Here is a 17463-nt window from a genome sequence, read left to right as displayed (position 1 = left end):
ATATTCAATGCAGCATCACTGGCTCCTCCAGCAACAGGACAACACTGGAAAACTGTTGCAGCGAGCTGCAGATGCTGAGTTGTTGGAACCAAAGGATCGGTTCAAGTGTCAGCACCATTTCTGGGCCCTGCCAACCTATGTAAAATGGTGGGAGACATTCATTCTGCATTAATGCCATGGAGGTTGGGCCAGTTATTCAGGGAGACCCCACTTTTCCTCTGATTCCCTGGTTAATGAAGCCATCCACAGGCCACTTGGTGGTTGAGTGTGTGTTTGGTCATTTGAAATGCAGATAGTACTGCTTATGGAATCATATGGAAGTATCAGGAAAAAAAATCCCCCAACCATTATAGCTGCATGTTGTGTTCTGCACAATATCTGTGAGACCAAGGATGATAGTCTTAGCAATGGGTGGCATGCGGAGTTGCAGAGACTTACTTGGTGGTTCAAGCAAGCAGCCAGGCATCCCGTAGAGAACACGAACACCCAGTGGAATATTGTCAGGGATGCCTTTTGTTCATATTTTGTGTCTTGAGGTTGACAACAGGTGGACGTTCAGCTGCTAATCTACGGAGGCAGGTTGGGATAGCTGTGGGTAGTGCAATGTTGTTTATGGTGATGGAAGGGGGGACATTGCCTATCTACTTCTGTAAAACCAAATTAATTATTTTAGCTTTACTTAAAGGATTTTGTGTATTACATGCCATGATGGACCAAAATGGATTTGTAATTATTTTTATTAGAAACAATAGTAACAAAGCCAAAAATAAAGGTTTAATTGGACTGATGGATAAATAACACCTTTTTATTTGAACATACATTTACCAAAACAGTTAACTGACTAACCATCAAAAAGAAAACTTTTATATAAAACAACAGTGCAAACCAAACAATTCAAACTGGAAAAATAACAAGGTTGGAAGAAGGGTTTAAAATTGCAGGCTCATGTTCCCTCTGCCTCCTCCTGTATGCAGGGTACTGGGGTTGAGTGCTATGGCTCAAAATTTTCATGTATATTGCAAGGCTCAAAAATGCTGGCTCCCAGGAGCCAGTGTTCTTAGTGGGCAGATAATGGACCTGAGCGGAGAATGGCGTTTGGGACATGTGTTGTGTGGGGAGGAGTTGCTGTTGGTCCCAGTAGCCAGTATTGTCCAGAGGCTGAAGGACATGTTGGGTCCCAGTTTATGGGACTACATGGCTTGCTGGTCTAGCAGGAGCATGACCTTCAGCCTCTGGACAATACTGGCTACTGTAAAATGTCCATGAGTTGCCTCTGTATCTGCTTGTCTTTTTCCATGCTCTCCTTGGCCATGGCAATTGTTTTCCTTGGCTACTGCCACAATCTCCTAGGAGAGCTACATTTCTTTCTCTTTCTGGATCATCATGTACTGCCTCCACCTCTCAGTCAGTGCAGTTTTTCTCTGGGACTCTGCTATGAGTTGACCAAACATCTCTTCCTGAGTCTCCTTTTTTGCCCCCTTAGGTTGGCTAGCCTCTCAACAGTAGATAGAGGCTCTGTCCTTGGTGGTCTGGCTATTGCAGGTGCTGCGGTAGTGTGTGTGGGGAAAACAGTCACTTATTGTTCATATTCCAGACAGGCCATGATAGGACTTTTTTTTTTTTTTTTTAGTATGTGTATGTGACTTTACAGTCTGCTGCATATGCAATTTGCCACTGTGGCGCGGGGGATGAGGATGGGGGGGAGTGGGTGGAATTATGCTCCAGTTTTGGTTTTGCAGTTTTGTTTGTGCATTTGAGTTGCATCTGTGAGTTTGGAGGGGTTATGGAGGGCATCGGGGAGGCCAAGCCAGATAGTAATCCCTCTGCATCCACATTAGGCTGCCCTGACTCTTGATGACATTACACAGAGGTGGGTGATTAGGAAGCAGAGAATAGTCTTATTCAAAAAGCAAAAGGGCAGACCAGAAAGAGACGCATTGAAGTTGCTCACCAAGATGGTCCTCACAGAGGTGCTGCAAGAGTTGAAGGGCTTGTGAGCTATACTGGGGGGATGAGCATGCAGCCATTCCCTATAATGTGTGAACCAAAATTGAGCAGTTTCTCAGTCTTAAGTTCTTCTACTTTATCTCCATTGCAGACATAAAGTGCAAAGAAAAATAGATAGAGTCCTGCAATGATTGTCAAGTAGAATGTACGTTACAGGACATTTAAATCTCATCAGGGAAAAGTTCTGTTTGCACCTTTACCAGGCGTGTGATGTCCATGTAAACTATGAACACAATCAAACTTCTTTCCCTCTAAATATTGTCTTAATAAACTGTTTCACTTTGCACAAATAATTTTTTAATTATTTGAATGTGCTGCAGGAGGGAGGGTGGGGCAGAGGCTGCACCTGCGCCATGCTGCCAGCTGCCATTTCAGGCAGGCGAATAGGGCAGGACAGATAAGGGAATGGGAAAGGAAAACAGGCAAATGAGTAAGCGCCCTCTCTGCCACGGTCTTGAAAACTATCAATAGTCATGGCTTTTGCATGAGACAGGCCAGTCGCTCATGTGGAACAGCCACCATTCTGGAAATATTGGTGGGGGGTGTGCCAAACAGCGTGGGCCGAGGGAGGGAGGGCAGGCACAAGGGCTGGATATTTGGAAGGGCTCCTAGCTCACGTTCATCTGAAATGGCTACCTCCGTGGGGCACTTGGAATAGAGTGTAGAAAAGCAATATAACACAATAATAGTAAAAAAAATTGGAAGGATAGGTACTTCCCTTCCAAAGTTACTTCCAGAGAATCTGCCTCTTCAGTTCTGGCCTGGGTTTCTAGCTGGGACCTGATCTCAGCCAATGCAGGGCAAGAATTGGGGTACTTTGCAGCAGGGTATTATTGTGGCTGCATTTCCAACTGGCCAGTGTCAGGGTCCTAAGTCCCCAAAAGATCATTGTCTCTCAGGGCACAGCTCCTCTCTGCCATCCTTCCCCACCCATCCTCCAGCAGGCCTTGCTGATTGTCCACAGTGGGCAGGAAAGTGTGGCCAGCGGGCTCTACATGGTGTCTTGGACAGGTTATGCTATAATTGTGTAGGATCGTGCAAGTTCATCATAAAATGGAGAGGTCACATGCCCCTTGCCGAATTGTATCCTTTTGTCCCCCCCTTTCAATGTACTTACTCCCAAGTTGTTTGATCTTTATCTGGCATTGGTTGGCATCCCAGTCATGGCCCCTCTTGGACATTTGCTTGGCAATGTCCATAAAAAGGTTTTTATTCAGGTAGCTGACCACAAGAGCTTTCTACACTAACACTTCTCCCCAGATAGCAATGAGATCCAGGGTCCCAGCACAGCTTCAAACAGCTGGGCACAGGATGTTGTGGGACTTCTGGAGCGCTATTGTGGTTGTATCACAAGAATGCTGATACGGTCGGATCCAGGAACAAATGGGTGAATTCTGGCTCTCTGCCAACCTTTATGAGGGAGGAGGGGATGTCCTGGGAACTTGACATCAGAGTCAGGGGAAGGCACGCTGGTGGATAGGCAGGTCAGTAATGATTGACTTGCAAGGCACTGTTGGAAACATGGGGAAAACGTGGTATGCAGCAGTTTTGTCCACATGAGCAGTAGACCACACTAATTCAATTTGCAGCAAAACCTAATCCATTTGGCAAGAGGATTCCAGAGTTCATGGCAAATGTGGAGTGAGTGCACAGTGATGGATTATGTCGTGTGTATGCAAACCATTTTCAAACTGCACTCACGGCATTTGATCCTCTTTTAAACCCCTGTGTAGACAAGCCCAAAGCCAGGGGTTCTCACAAGAAATTTTTTGGTGGCCTTAGACTGCAGCCACAAACTCCTGCTGGTGCCTCTGACAATTTTTCTTAAAATACTTAATTAACTTTAGGAAAAACAAATAAATATGCACATATCCATGTCCAAATCATTGTAATTTATTTATGTTGGGATTTTTTCAGACTCAATAATAAAAATAATGTACAGTTGTCTCTATCCTTTACTGGACCTAAACAGAATAGAAACAAAATAAGGTGCTTTGCAAGTTCTTTTCTTTTTTGTTGTTTATCTTGTTTTTTTGGTTGCTAGTTTGTTTGTTTTTTAGACTTGCTAGTCTGCTCCTGTGAAAACTGATATTTGTAGGTTTGTTAATATCGCTTTTCACAGCAGACTTACTCAGCCCTGGCAAGCCCGGGGACAAATCAAGCTCTGAATGGAGAGGTGGGTAGGGAGGCAGCTGTGGCCAGGGCGATGGAGGGCTGGGGAAGGCGGGGCTATGGACGATGGAGGGGAGGGTGGTGAGCCCGGGGCCGGAGCCCAAAGCCCCGTGGCCAGGGATTGGAGCCCGAAGCCCTGCAGCTGGAACCTGAAGTCCCATGGCTGGAGCTGGAAGTCCGAGCCCCACTGCCCCTCGGAAAGAGGGGAACTCACACAGGCTGCCTGCTCCTCTGGTGTTTGTAGCTCCAGAGGGGGGCAGGGCCCAACCCCTACTGGTGGCCCCAGGGAAGGGTGAAAGCTTTGCTGCCCCCTCCTTCACCCCTCCCAGTCTCTACCCAGGAGGCTGTGGCCGCAAGAAAAAACCCTGGTGGCTGCATGCGGTCTTGGTGGCCACATTTGGGAAACGCTGCCCTCAGTGCATGTGACTATTTAGACAATACTTTTAACATTTCTTAAAATGGAGTGTCAATAATCCATTTTAGTCTAATTTATGAGCATAAATATTTTTAAATCACTGACCTTATAAAATTACTCAAACAAAGTTACCACCAGTGACAAACTGTAGTTAACAATTAAGTGATATTCCTCAGGCTGTCATGCATACAGCCACATATTTTAAAATCTGAATCTATTTAAATAGAAAGCATCATGATGCACAACATACATTCCGAAAGTTACACAAAGGGTTCCCTGGTGTAATCACTCTGAACCTCCCAAGGCATTGAAGGGATTAATTTGACAACTGTTCCCCACTATTTTTATGTAGTGAGGTAGATCAGTTTAGACTTACATTCCTAATGATTTCACACCTGGAATGGCATAATACAGGCACTTATTCTGAGGAATTTGTGTAGTATAAGGCTGATTTTCCCCATAATTTAAGTGTGGGGGGGTCATAATGTGAATCTTGATTATTTGATTTTTGGTAGACAGAAAGATGGAAACATTTTTCTACCGAATAAGTGCTGCACATTATCAACATTTATCAGCATGCAGATGCTATTCAAGACTTATTTTTTAGAAACAGAGAATCCGCATTAGTAGATTAATCACTGGCATTGATTTTCCACATTGCATAATATCAAAACCTATGGCTTGAAAAGCCTTCTCAGATGTAATTTTTCAAGGTGCATGCTAAAGGATTAAAGTGCTAGCTAAGAGGACCTTCAATCATTTAGTCTGATGCTGGATTGACAGACTTTACAGATAGAATTTCTCTACCAAGAGACAGGTTTCAGAGGAACAGCCGTGTTAGTCTGTATTTGCAAAAAGAAAAGGAGTACTTGTGGCACCTTAGAGACTAACCAATTTATTTGAGCATGAGCTTTCGTGAGCCACAGCTCACTTCATCAGATGTGTACCGTGGAAACTGCAGCAGACTTTATATACACACAGAGAATATGAAACAATACCTCCTCCCACCCCACTGTCCTGCTGGTAATAGCTTATCTAAAGTGATCAACAGGTGGGCCATTTCCAGCACAAATCCAGGTTTTCTCACCCTCCACCCCCCCACACAAATTCACTCTCCTGCTGGTGCTAGCCCATCCAAAGTGACAACTCTTTACATTAATCAAGTCGGGCTATTTCCTGCATAGATCCAGGTTTTCTCACTTCCCCCCCACCCCCATACACACACAAACTCACTCTCCTGCTGGTAATAGCTCATCTAAACTGACCACTCTCCAAGTTTAAATCCAAGTTAAACCAGAATATCTGGGGGGGTGGGGTAGGAAAAAACAAGAGGAAACAGGCTACCTTGGAACACTATCCCCGATAATGTCACGGCTAACCTGGTGGCTGAACTTTGTGACTTTGTCCTTACCCATAACTATTTCACATTTGGGGACAATGTATACCTTCAGATCAGCGGCACTGCTATGGGTACCCGCATGGCCCCACAGTATGCCAACATTTTTATGGCTGATTTAGAACAACGCTTCCTCAGCTCTCGTCCCCTAAAGCCCCTACTCTACTTGCGCTATATTGATGACATCTTCATCATCTGGACCCATGGAAAAGAAGCCCTTGAGGAATTCCACCATGATTTCAACAATTTCCATCCCACCACCAACCTCAGCCTGGTCCAGTCCACACAAGAGATCCACTTCCTGGACACTACAGTGCTAATAAACAATGGCCACATAAACACCACCCTATACCGAAAACCTACTGACCGCTATTCCTACCTGCATGCCTCCAGCTTTCACCCTGACCACACCACACGATCCATCGTCTACAGCCAAGCTCTGCGATACAACCGCATTTGCTCCAACCCCTCAGACAGAGACAAACACCTACAAGATCTCTGTCAAGCTTTCTTACAACTACAATACCCACCTGCAGAAGTAAAGAAACAGATTGATAGAGCCAGAAGAGTTCCCAGAAGTTACCTACTACAGGACAGGCCTAACAAAGAAAATAACAGAACGCCACTAGCGGTCACCTTCAGCCCCCAACTAAAACCCCTCCAACGCATTATTAAGGATCTACAACCTATCCTAAAGGATGACCCAACACTCTCACAAGTCTTGGGAGACAGGCCAGTCCTTGCCTACAGACAGCCCCGCAACCTGAAGCAAATACTCACCAACAACCACATACCACACAACAGAACCACTAACCCAGGAACTTATCCTTGCAACAAAGCCCGTTGCCAATTGTGCCCACATATCTATTCAGGGGACACCATCACAGGGCCTAATAACATCAGCCACACTATCAGAGGCTCGTTCACCTGCACATCCACCAATGTGATATATGCCATCATGTGCCAGCAATGCCCCTCTGCCATGTACATTGGTCAAACTGGACAGTCTCTACGTAAAAGAATAAATGGACACAAATCAGATGTCAAGAATTATAACATTCATAAACCAGTCGGAGAACACTTCAATCTCTCTGGTCACGCAATCACAGACATGAAGGTCGCTATCTTAAAACAAAAAAACTTCAAATCCAGACTCCAGCGAGAAACCGCTGAATTGGAATTCATTTGCAAATTGGATACTATTAATTTAGGCTTAAATAGAGACTGGGAGTGGCTAAGTCATTATGCAAGGTAGCCTGTTTCCTCTTGTTTTTTCCTACCCCCCCCCCCCCAGATATTCTGGTTTAACTTGGATTTAAACTTGGAGAGTGGTCAGTTTAGATGAGCTATTACCAGCAGGAGAGTGAGTTTGTGTGTGTATGGGGGTGGGGGGGAAGTGAGAAAACCTGGATCTATGCAGGAAATAGCCCGACTTGATTATGTAAAGAGTTGTCACTTTGGATGGGCTAGCACCAGCAGGAGAGTGAATTTGTGTGGGGGGGTAGAGGGTGAGAAAACCTGGATTTGTGCTGGAAATGGCCCACCTGTTGATCACTTTAGATAAGCTATTACCAGCAGGACAGTGGGGTGGGAGGAGGTATTGTTTCATATTCTCTGTGTGTATATAAAGTCTGCTGCAGTTTCCACGGTACACATCTGATGAAGTGAGCTGTGGCTCACGAAAGCTCATGCTCAAATAAATTGGTTAGTCTCTAAGGTGCCACAAGTACTCCTTTTCTTTCTACCAAGAGAACAGAAGAACCTTCATATATCTTTCATAAAATGAAATACATGAGCAGCCATCAGCTTGTGTTGACATTTGGTTACTACTTATCTCGGATGGATTTAAAACTAGTGCCTAAGAGGTGAAAAACTGAACTGGATATCACACTTCCCAACTTCATAGCCATCCAGTTCCGCTTCTTTGGTTTTTTTTAACTTTTTGCAGCAGCTTTTAACAGGACCTCCTCTGTCATGGTAATTGTAGAAGACTATGGGAATGAAAGACTAATGATACTACACTGGAACAATACTTTCAAGGCAGCCAAGTTTGATAAACTTGGCTGGAAAAGTGAAAATTTACCATTTTTAAAGGCTGACCTCATGATGATGTTCTCTTAACATTTCTTTACCAGAGTTATAACATGACACACATGTTGTTCTAATATAATATGAAATACACTGGCATCTTCTGAAAAAATGATACGGGGTATAATTTGTCTGTTGACTTTCCTGCTGACATAGTAAGTATAAATAACCTCCCTTGGAAGTATCTAAGAGATTAGGATTTGGCTAGAATACCCCTATAGAGTATATATGCTCCGTGTTATTGCTTATTACCTTCTAGACATCTCAGGATTGCCCAGTACTCCCTAGTTTGATTTCATTGAGAATTTGTCTCAATAAAGCTAAAGGCTGAATTTTACTATTTTCCCTACAAAGGGTCAGATTCTTTCCTCATGCCCCATTCAACACCACTAGACTCAATGACATTGTATATCAGAAATCAGGGTAGAATTTGGCTCTAATTCTTTAAGGAATATAGTTGGGTTTAGATTTTCCAGTGTGCATTATTTTGTATTTACCAATGTTGAATTTCATCTGCCATTTTGTTGCCCAGTCACCCAGTTTTATGAGATCCCTTTGTAACTCTTTGCAGTCAGCTTTGGACTTAACTATCTTGAATAATTTAATATCGTCTGTAAACTTTACCACCTCACTATTTACCCCTTTTTCCAGATCATTTATGAATCTGTTGAACAGCACTGGTCCCAGTATAGATCTTTGGGGAACCTCTCTCCATGGTGAAAACTGACCTTTCATTCTTATCTTTCTGTCCTATCTTTTAATGATCCATGAGAGGACCTTCCCTCTTATCCCCTGAGGCTACACAGACCCAAGTGGCTTGAAAGCACAGGCGATCCAAGGGTTAGGCTCATTAAAGCTGACTGGTGACCATCCACTGACAGGGGGACTCAGCCAGGGATGTAATAGTGGCCTCTCCTTTCTGTCCACGTAGCTGAATCTCTCTCCAGATCCTCCACATTTCTCATCTTGACGACTGCAACATTGTCATCTCTGACCATGAGAAATGCAATTTTGTACAGTTTGTATCCATTTAAAACGCAGCTGTAAACTTCATTTTCATGGTTCATCACTTCAACCATTCCACACCTCTCTTGCATCCCTACAATGGCTCCCCCTTTTCCACCGTATGAAACACAGAGTAGTCATTTTCATTCTTAAGTCCTTCATGGCTTATTCCCCGTATCACCAGTTATTTTGTGTACACTATCGAGATATCGGTTCCCATCTCTGTTCTGCTAATGATTCCAGCCTTCGTTGCCAATTTCTTAAATTTTAAAACAAGCATTTTACACTCTCTCTTCTGCTCCCCCATGCATGGAAGGAGCTCCTCTGAAACACTCATAAAGTCAGCTCATTGCCCTCTTTCATATCCCATCTTAAAATTCTCCTCTGCTGTGATGCATACAAAGAATTTGTTAGTAATTAGGCAACTGGTACATTTTGACTGCTCTTCTCTTTCTCAGTAATATTGTCTTGTTGCTACCTTGTGCTCCCATGTTTGTTTGGTGTATCCACCAGTTCTCTCTTGTCTTATATGTAAACCTCAAGCTCTTTGTGTTTGCACAGCACCTGATACAATGCTATTAATACCAACCATGGGAGAAGTCTTCCTGAAAAAAGTAGGGTTCTGCTACATTTACTAAGAGTAGAAACCTCACTCCAGAGGCAGAACACACAAGTCTGCATGTAAGAGACAGCACTGATAGTGGTACGGAGAGATCCCAAGACAGCCTACAGAGCTACAGCAACCAACCAGATATCCTGAGTAGACAGAGCAGTTATAGAAGCCTAGTACATGATTCCGCTGCAGCACAGCACATAAGTGTTGAGACTGAGGCCAGCCTCATACTGATTATATACTGATTACATAGCAGCTAATGTAGAGATCATTCTAATGGAACAGATAAATCAATGTTCTGCCCTGTTCTGAACATAAAGTTGCACAGGTTTTTCTTTTTTACTCAGAAACGATCTCTTCCTTACAATTTGCGGTGGGGGGCAAATGGGTTTTCTGGACTGAAAAGTAAGTAATAAAGACAACAGAATGGTGAATGAAATATGAATGGATGTGAATTGGCATGTCTTTAACTACCTTTTCTGAGTCCAGCATTCCTGAATAATTTAAAATTCTTTTCAGGGATTGAGTATATTCAGAAATCTTCGCAGCTATACATAATGCTCCACATCAGTCTAAATGCATTTATATTAGTACAAGGCTTTTTACCCAGGCAAAAACTATTAATACAAAAATATTAACATTTGCATTGAGCCAGGGTTGCAAATCTTAGTTTCACCAAATTTTTCTTAATATCATATCACCATCCCTACAAGTGTTGCTTATAAAACTGAGGGAAGATTTAGATACATTTTGTATAAAAATAAAATCACTTGAGCCCCAGTGATGTTTCAGCTGAGCTGCTTTAAGGACCATACATAGTATCCAAATTAATGTTTAAAGATTAGGCCAATTTCCATTTTCTTCAGATGGAGAGAATGAATTTGTTATACTTGAAACTAGTTTTGCTTGACAAATAATACTTAGATCAAAGCATTTCAGATCAAGGGTGGGAAAAACTTAAAAGGTTTTTAGGATTAAGAACTGTAGACGTTTTATTTTTAAGTTGCAGTGTTCCATAAAAAGCTCTAACACAATTTTGAAATAATATTGTTTTGAAGCATGTTTTTCTAATTAAATTAATTACTTTATAGCTTATGCTTTAAAATAATTTTAATTTCATCACAGTCCATTGGTTGAAGGGCTGTCATTGGTCTTGGTACTCTTTATCCTCTCTGTTTCAAAAGGAGTTGACACATGATGTCTTTTCTAGGACTTTGACTTGGTGACCGCTAAGGCATGAGGCATATGCAATCCTAGAAATGTAGGGCTGGAAGCAACCTTGAGAAGTCTTTTAGTCCATCCCTACATGCTTATGCAGGAAGGAGTATACCTAGTTCATCCCTGACAATTGTTTGTCCAACCTGTTCTTAAAAACCTGTAGCAATGGAGATTACATAATCTCCCTTGGTGTTACCTATTCCAGAATTTAACTATTCTTATAGTTAGAAAGTTTTTCCTAATATCGAACATAAATCTCCCTTGCTGCAGATTGTCCTACCTTCAGTGGACTTGAAGAATAATTGATCACTGTCCTCTTTATTAACAGTCCTTAACACATTTGAAGGCTGTCCCCCTATAGTCTTCTTTTCTCACACCTAGTTTTTTTAAGCTTTCCTTATAGATTGTGTGGTAGACATTTACTGATATTTGTAAATACCAAGGCTCAGAGAGTAATTGGTTAGTGAGGTGCAGAGGAGGTGGTCAAGGTCACCATGTTGTACTGCATAGCTTTTGTTTCACTTAGTTTCATGGACCTACCCCGGCTAACTGTTTTAAATGATTTTGGCATCCATGCAGACAATAGCTGTACTGGGTTGACTCAAGATCATATGTCTGATATTTGCCTTTCCCATCCAGATTGGGGCTCTATCCGTATAGGTGGCATATTCTTTAGATATTGGTTTTGAACTGAGTTTTTAGAAGGTTGAAAAGTGTCCTGATATGGTCCAATCAACTTCTTCTGTTTGACAGTAAAACATACTTTTGCCCCTATCATGGGAGAAGACTTATTTTACTGGTCTACTCAGGAAGATTGAATGACCTGATGGTACTATCTAGTTTTCTAAGTGTAAATATGTTACAGCTGATGTCCATGCCTATCAGTATCCTCAGAGTTCTCTCCCTATATGTCATCCTCAAAGATGGTTTTTATATCCAAATTATCTGCAAAAGATGAACCATCTGGGATGAAGATGAGAGCTCCAGTGGTAAAAATCACAATCCAAGTCTGATTTCAGCCTAGAGAGATTTTAAGGTTCTTTGCCATATCTATATTGGAGGCATAAGGGAGATAGTCTCTCTCCCCAGGACATTCTTAGTATGTAGAATTTGGTTTCTCCCCCATCAGAACTAGGGTCTGTACATTTTTAAGGCATGATGTAAGGCCTCTCTCTCTTCTTCCATGCTTTTGCTTAATTAAGGTTGATTTTAGTGATGGGAATCCCATAGTTTTGCAACAGTACAAATGTCTTCTTAACACTTTGTACAATGCTTAGAAACTTCAGGCACTTTTGTAAGCAAAAAATGGTTAAATAAGTAACTATAAGAGTAATGTAAAAATATGAGGAGAGGAAAATTTAGGGTGAATATCACAAAATATTTGTTAATGGTAATAGCTGTTACACTGTGAAATAGCCTTCCGAAAGGACGTAATGAAAGTCCTAATCTCTTGAGTTATTTAAAACTGAAAAAAGCAAAAACCTTGGAAAATATTCTTTAGGGAACCATACTACGTTAATTTCCATTGAATAGACAAGATGACCTCTAGAGAGACAAGGTGGGTGAGATAATATCTTTTATTGGACCAACTTCTGTTGGTGAGAGAGACAAGATTGTCCAAAATAGTCCAATAAAAAATATTACCTCACTCACCTTGTGTCTCTAATATGCTGCGACTCATATGGCTACAATTATACTGCATACAAGATGACCTCTAAACTTTTCCATTTCTCTGATTCAAAGACCCTATGTCCCAATTCCCTGTTACATATCTGTTTTGCTACTGTGGTTTTGGCCCTTCTTTTCTTCTAGTTGATTTTTTGTCCATCTCCTTCAAGTTGTGTCTAATGCATACAGTGAGCTGTAGAGCCATATTGAGCTTCTCTGCAGATAAGAGTTTAGTAGCTCCAGAGACATGCCCACTGATGGAAACCTGGTGAAGTGTGTTACACAAAACTGCATTTTCACTATGTAAATTTTATATTTATATATTGTGCTCTTGAAATACTCCTTCTCCTGACTGTATAGAGAAACTCTGCAAGACCTGGGCATGAAAGAAGCAAGGAAAATCCAGTCGCTGCAACATAATGGTCAGAAACCAGATAGTTTTGTACCATAGACCAAAAGAACTCTCTTATCAAAGTCTTCATATTGATGTTCCTAAAGCACTCCCCTTTCTAACTCTCTAATTTATATATTGTCTGCCACAGACACTACTCTACAAAAAGAAAAGGAGTACTTGTGGCACCTTAGAGGCTAACCAATTTATTTGAGCATGAGCTTTCGTGAGCTACAGCTCACTTCATCGGATGCATACCGTGGAAACTGCAGCAGACTTTATATACACACAGAGATCATGAAACAATACCTCCTCCCACCCCACTGTCCTGCTGATAATAGCTTATCTAAAGTGATCATCAAGTTGGGCCATTTCCAGCACAAATCCAGGTTTTCTCACCCTCCACCCCTTCACACACAAACTCACTCTCCTGCTGGTAATAGCCCATCCAACGTGACAACTCTCTACACAATGTGCATGATAATCAAGGTGGGCCATTTCCTGCACAAATCCAGGTTCTCTCACCCCCTCACCGCCCTCCAAAAAACACACACACAAACTCACTATCCTGCTGGTAATAGCTCATCCAAAGTGACCACTCTCCCTACAATGTGCATGGTAATCAAGGTGGGCCATGTCCAGCACAAATCCAGGCTTTCTCACCCCCCCCTTTTTTTTTTCCCGGGGACACACACACAGACTTGCTCTCCTGCTGGCAATAGCTCATCCAAACTGACCACTCTCCAAGTTTAAATCCAAGTTTAACCAGAACGTCGGGGGGGGGGGGGGGTAGGAAAAAACAAGGGGAAATAGGCTACCTTGCATAATGACTTAGCCACTCCCAGTCTCTATTTAAGCCTAAATTAATAATATCCAATTTGCAAATGAATTCCAATTCAGCAGTTTCTCGCTGGAGTCTGGATTTGAAGTTATTTTGTTTTAAGATAGCGACCTTCATGTCTGTGATTGCGTGAACAGAGAGATTGAAGTGTTCTCCGACTGGTTTATGAATGTTATAATTCTTGACATCTGATTTGTGTCCATTTATTCTTTTACGTAGAGACTGTCCAGTTTGACCAATGTACATGGTAGAGGGGCATTGCTGGCACATGATGGCATATATCACATTGGTGGATGTGCAGGTGAACGAGCCTCTGATAGTGTGGCTGATGTTATTAGGCCCTGTGATGGTGTCCCCTGAATAGATATGTGGGCACAGTTGGCAACGGGCTTTGTTGCAAGGATAAGTTCCTGGGTTAGTGGTTCTGTTGTGTGGTATGTGGTTGTTGGTGAGTATTTGCTTCAGGTTGCGGGGCTGTCTGTTAGCAAGGACTGGCCTGTCTCCCAAGATTTGTGAGAGTGTTGGGTCATCCTTCAGGATAGGTTGTAGATCCTTAATAATGCGTTGGAGGGGTTTTAGTTGGGGGCTGCAGGTGACGGCTAGTTGCGTTCTGTTATTTTCTTTGTTAGGCCTGTCCTTTAGTAGGTAACTTCTGGGAACTCTTCTGGCTCTATCAATCTGTTTCTTCACTTCCGCAGGTGGGTATTGTAGTTGTAAGAAAGCTTGACAGAGATCTTGTAGGTGTTTGTCTCTGTCTGAGGGGTTGGAGCAAATGCGGTTGTATCGCAGAGCTTGGCTGTAGACGATGGATCGTGTGGTGTGGTCAGGGTGAAAGCCGGAGGCATGTAGGTAGGAATAGCGGTCAGTAGGTTTCCAGTATAGGGTGGTGTTTATGTGACCATTGTTTATTAGCACTTTTGTGTCCAGGAAGTGGATCTCTTGTGTGGACTGGACCAGGGTGAGGTTGATGGTGGGATGGAAGTTGTTGAAATCATGGTGGAATTCCTCAAGGGCTTCTTTTCCATGGATCCAGATGATGAAGATGTCATCAATATAGCGCAAGTAGAGTAGGGGCTTTAGGGGACGAGAGCTGAGGAAGCGTTGTTCTAAATCAGCCATAAAAATGTTGGCATACTGTGGGGCCATGCGGGTACCCATAGCAGTGCCGCTGATCTGAAGGTATACATTGTCCCCAAATGTAAAATAGTTATGGGTAAGGACAAAGTCACAAAGTTCAGCCACCAGGTTAGCCGTGACATTATCGGGGATAGTGTTCTTGACGGCTTGTAGTCCATCTTCGTGTGGAATGTTGGTGTAGAGGGCTTCTACATCCATAGTGGCCAGGATGGTGTTATCAGGAAGATCACCGATGGATTGAAGTTTCCTCAGGAAGTCAGTGGTGTCTCAAAGGTAGCTGGGAGTGCTGGTAGCATAGGGCCTGAGGAGGGAGTCTACATAGCCAGACCATCCTGCTGTCAGGGTGCCAATGCCTGAGATGGTGGGGCGCCCAGGATTTCCAGGTTTATGGATCTTGGGTAGTAGATAGAATATCGCAGGTCGGGGTTCCAGGGGTGTGTCTGTGCGGATTTGATCTTGTGCTTTTTCAGGGAGTTTCTTGAGCAAATGCTGTAGTTGCTTTTGGTAACCCTGAGTGGGATCATAGGGTAATGGTGTTGGAGAGCTGCCGAGCAGCCTCTTGTTCATATTCCGACCTATTCATGATGACAACAGCACCTCCTTTGTCAGCCTTTTTGATTATGATGTCAGAGTTGTTTCTGAGGCTGTGGATGGCGTTCCGCATGGCTGAGGTTATGTGCAAGTGATGCTGCTTTTCCACAATTTCAGCCCGTGCACGTCAGCGGAAGCACTCTATGTAGAAGTCCAGTCTGCTGTTTCGACCTTCAGGAGGAGTCCACCTAGAATCCTTCTTTCTGTAGTGTTGGTAGGGAGGGAGGCCTCTGTGGATTAGTATGTTGTTCAGAGGTATTTTGGAAATATTCCTTGAGTCAGAGACGTCGAAAATAGGATTCTAGGTCACCACAGAACTGTATCATGTTCGTGGGGGTGGAGGGGCAGAAGGAGAGGCCCCGAGATAGGACAGCTGCTTCTGCTGGGCTGAGAGTATGGTTGGATAGGTTAACAATATTGCTAGGTGGGTTGAGGGAACCATTGCTGTGGCCCCTTGTAGCATGTAGTAGTTTAGAAAGTTTAGTGTCCTTTTTCTTTTGTAGAGAAGCAACGTGTGCGTTGTAAATGGCTTGTCTAGTTTTAGTAAAATCCAGCCACGAGGAAGTTTGTGTGAAAGGTTGGTTTTTTATGAGAATATCCATTTTTGAGAGCTCATTCTTAATCTTTCCCTGTTTGCTGTAGAGGATGTTGATCAGGTGATTCCGCAGTTTCTTTGAGAGCGTGTGGCACAAGCTGTCAGCATAGTCTGTGTGGTATGTAGATTGTAATGGATTTTTTACCTTCAGTCCCTTTGGTACGATGTCCATCTGTTTGCATTTGGAAAGGAAGATGATGTCTGTCTGTATCTGTACAAGTTTTTTCATGCAGTTGATAGATTTCCACTCCATACAGCTAAATGCAGTGCCTTGCATAATGACAGGTTTCAGAGTAACAGCTGTGTTAGTCTGTATTCGCCAAAAGAAAAGGAGTACTTGTGGCACCTTAGAGACTAACCAATTTATTTGAGCATGAGCTTTCGTGAGCTACAGCTCACTTCATCGGATGCATACCGTGGAAACTGCAGCAGACTTTATATACACACAGAGATCATGAAACAATACCTCCTCCCACCCCACTGTCCTGCTGATAATAGCTTATCTAAAGTGATCATCAAGTTGGGCCATTTCCAGCACAAATCCAGGTTTTCTCACCCTCCACCCCCAAACTCACTCTCCTGCTGGTAATAGCCCATCCAAAGTGACAACTCTCTACACAATGTGCATGATAATCAAGGTGGGCCATTTCCTGCACAAATCCAGGTTCTCTTACCCCCTCACCGCCCTCCAAAAAACACACACACAAACTCACTATCCTGCTGGTAATAGCTCATCCAAAGTGACCACTCTCCCTACAATGTGCATGGTAATCAAGGTGGGCCATGTCCAGCACAAATCCAGGCTTTCTCCCCCCCCCCCCTTTTTTTTTCCCGGGGACACACACACACAGACTTGCTCTCCTGCTGGCAATAGCTCATCCAAACTGACCACTCTCCAAGTTTAAATCCAAGTTTAACCAGAACGTCTGGGAGGGGCGGAGGGTAGGAAAAAACAAGGGGAAATAGGCTACCTTGCATAATGACTTAGCCACTCCCAGTCTCTATTTAAGCCTAAATTAATAGTATCCAATTTGCAAATGAATTCCAATTCAGCAGTTTCTCGCTGGAGTCTGGATTTGACGTTTTTTTGTTTTAAGATAGCGACCTTCATGTCTTTGATTGCATGACCAGAGAGATTGAAGTGTTCTCCGACTGTGCAAGGAGTACACTTGTTCTTATCTTGCTCAGAGGAGGGAAATCCATTATACACCACATATACATAACTAGTCATGCAGAAGATCACTTAACACTTTCATTTGCTCTTGGTATAATGATGTAGACTTGATTGGACAAACAGAAAATCCCTTGGATTTCCAGAAAGATTCA

At 43.0% G+C, this 17463-nt stretch overlaps 1 protein-coding gene across 7 annotated transcripts in view; it reads left to right on the top strand.

Moving 5' to 3' along the window:
* Positions 1–17463, top strand: part of SBF2 (SET binding factor 2) — a 571331-nt gene that overhangs the window by 349045 nt on the left and 204823 nt on the right. The gene's annotated exons all lie outside the window — the stretch shown is intronic.

This window comes from Caretta caretta, chromosome 6 (genome assembly GCF_965140235.1).
Source record: "Caretta caretta isolate rCarCar2 chromosome 6, rCarCar1.hap1, whole genome shotgun sequence".
NCBI lineage: Eukaryota > Metazoa > Chordata > Testudines > Cheloniidae > Caretta > Caretta caretta.
Note: the sequence above shows the minus strand (reverse complement) of the source record. Positions and strands in the feature narration are given on the sequence as shown.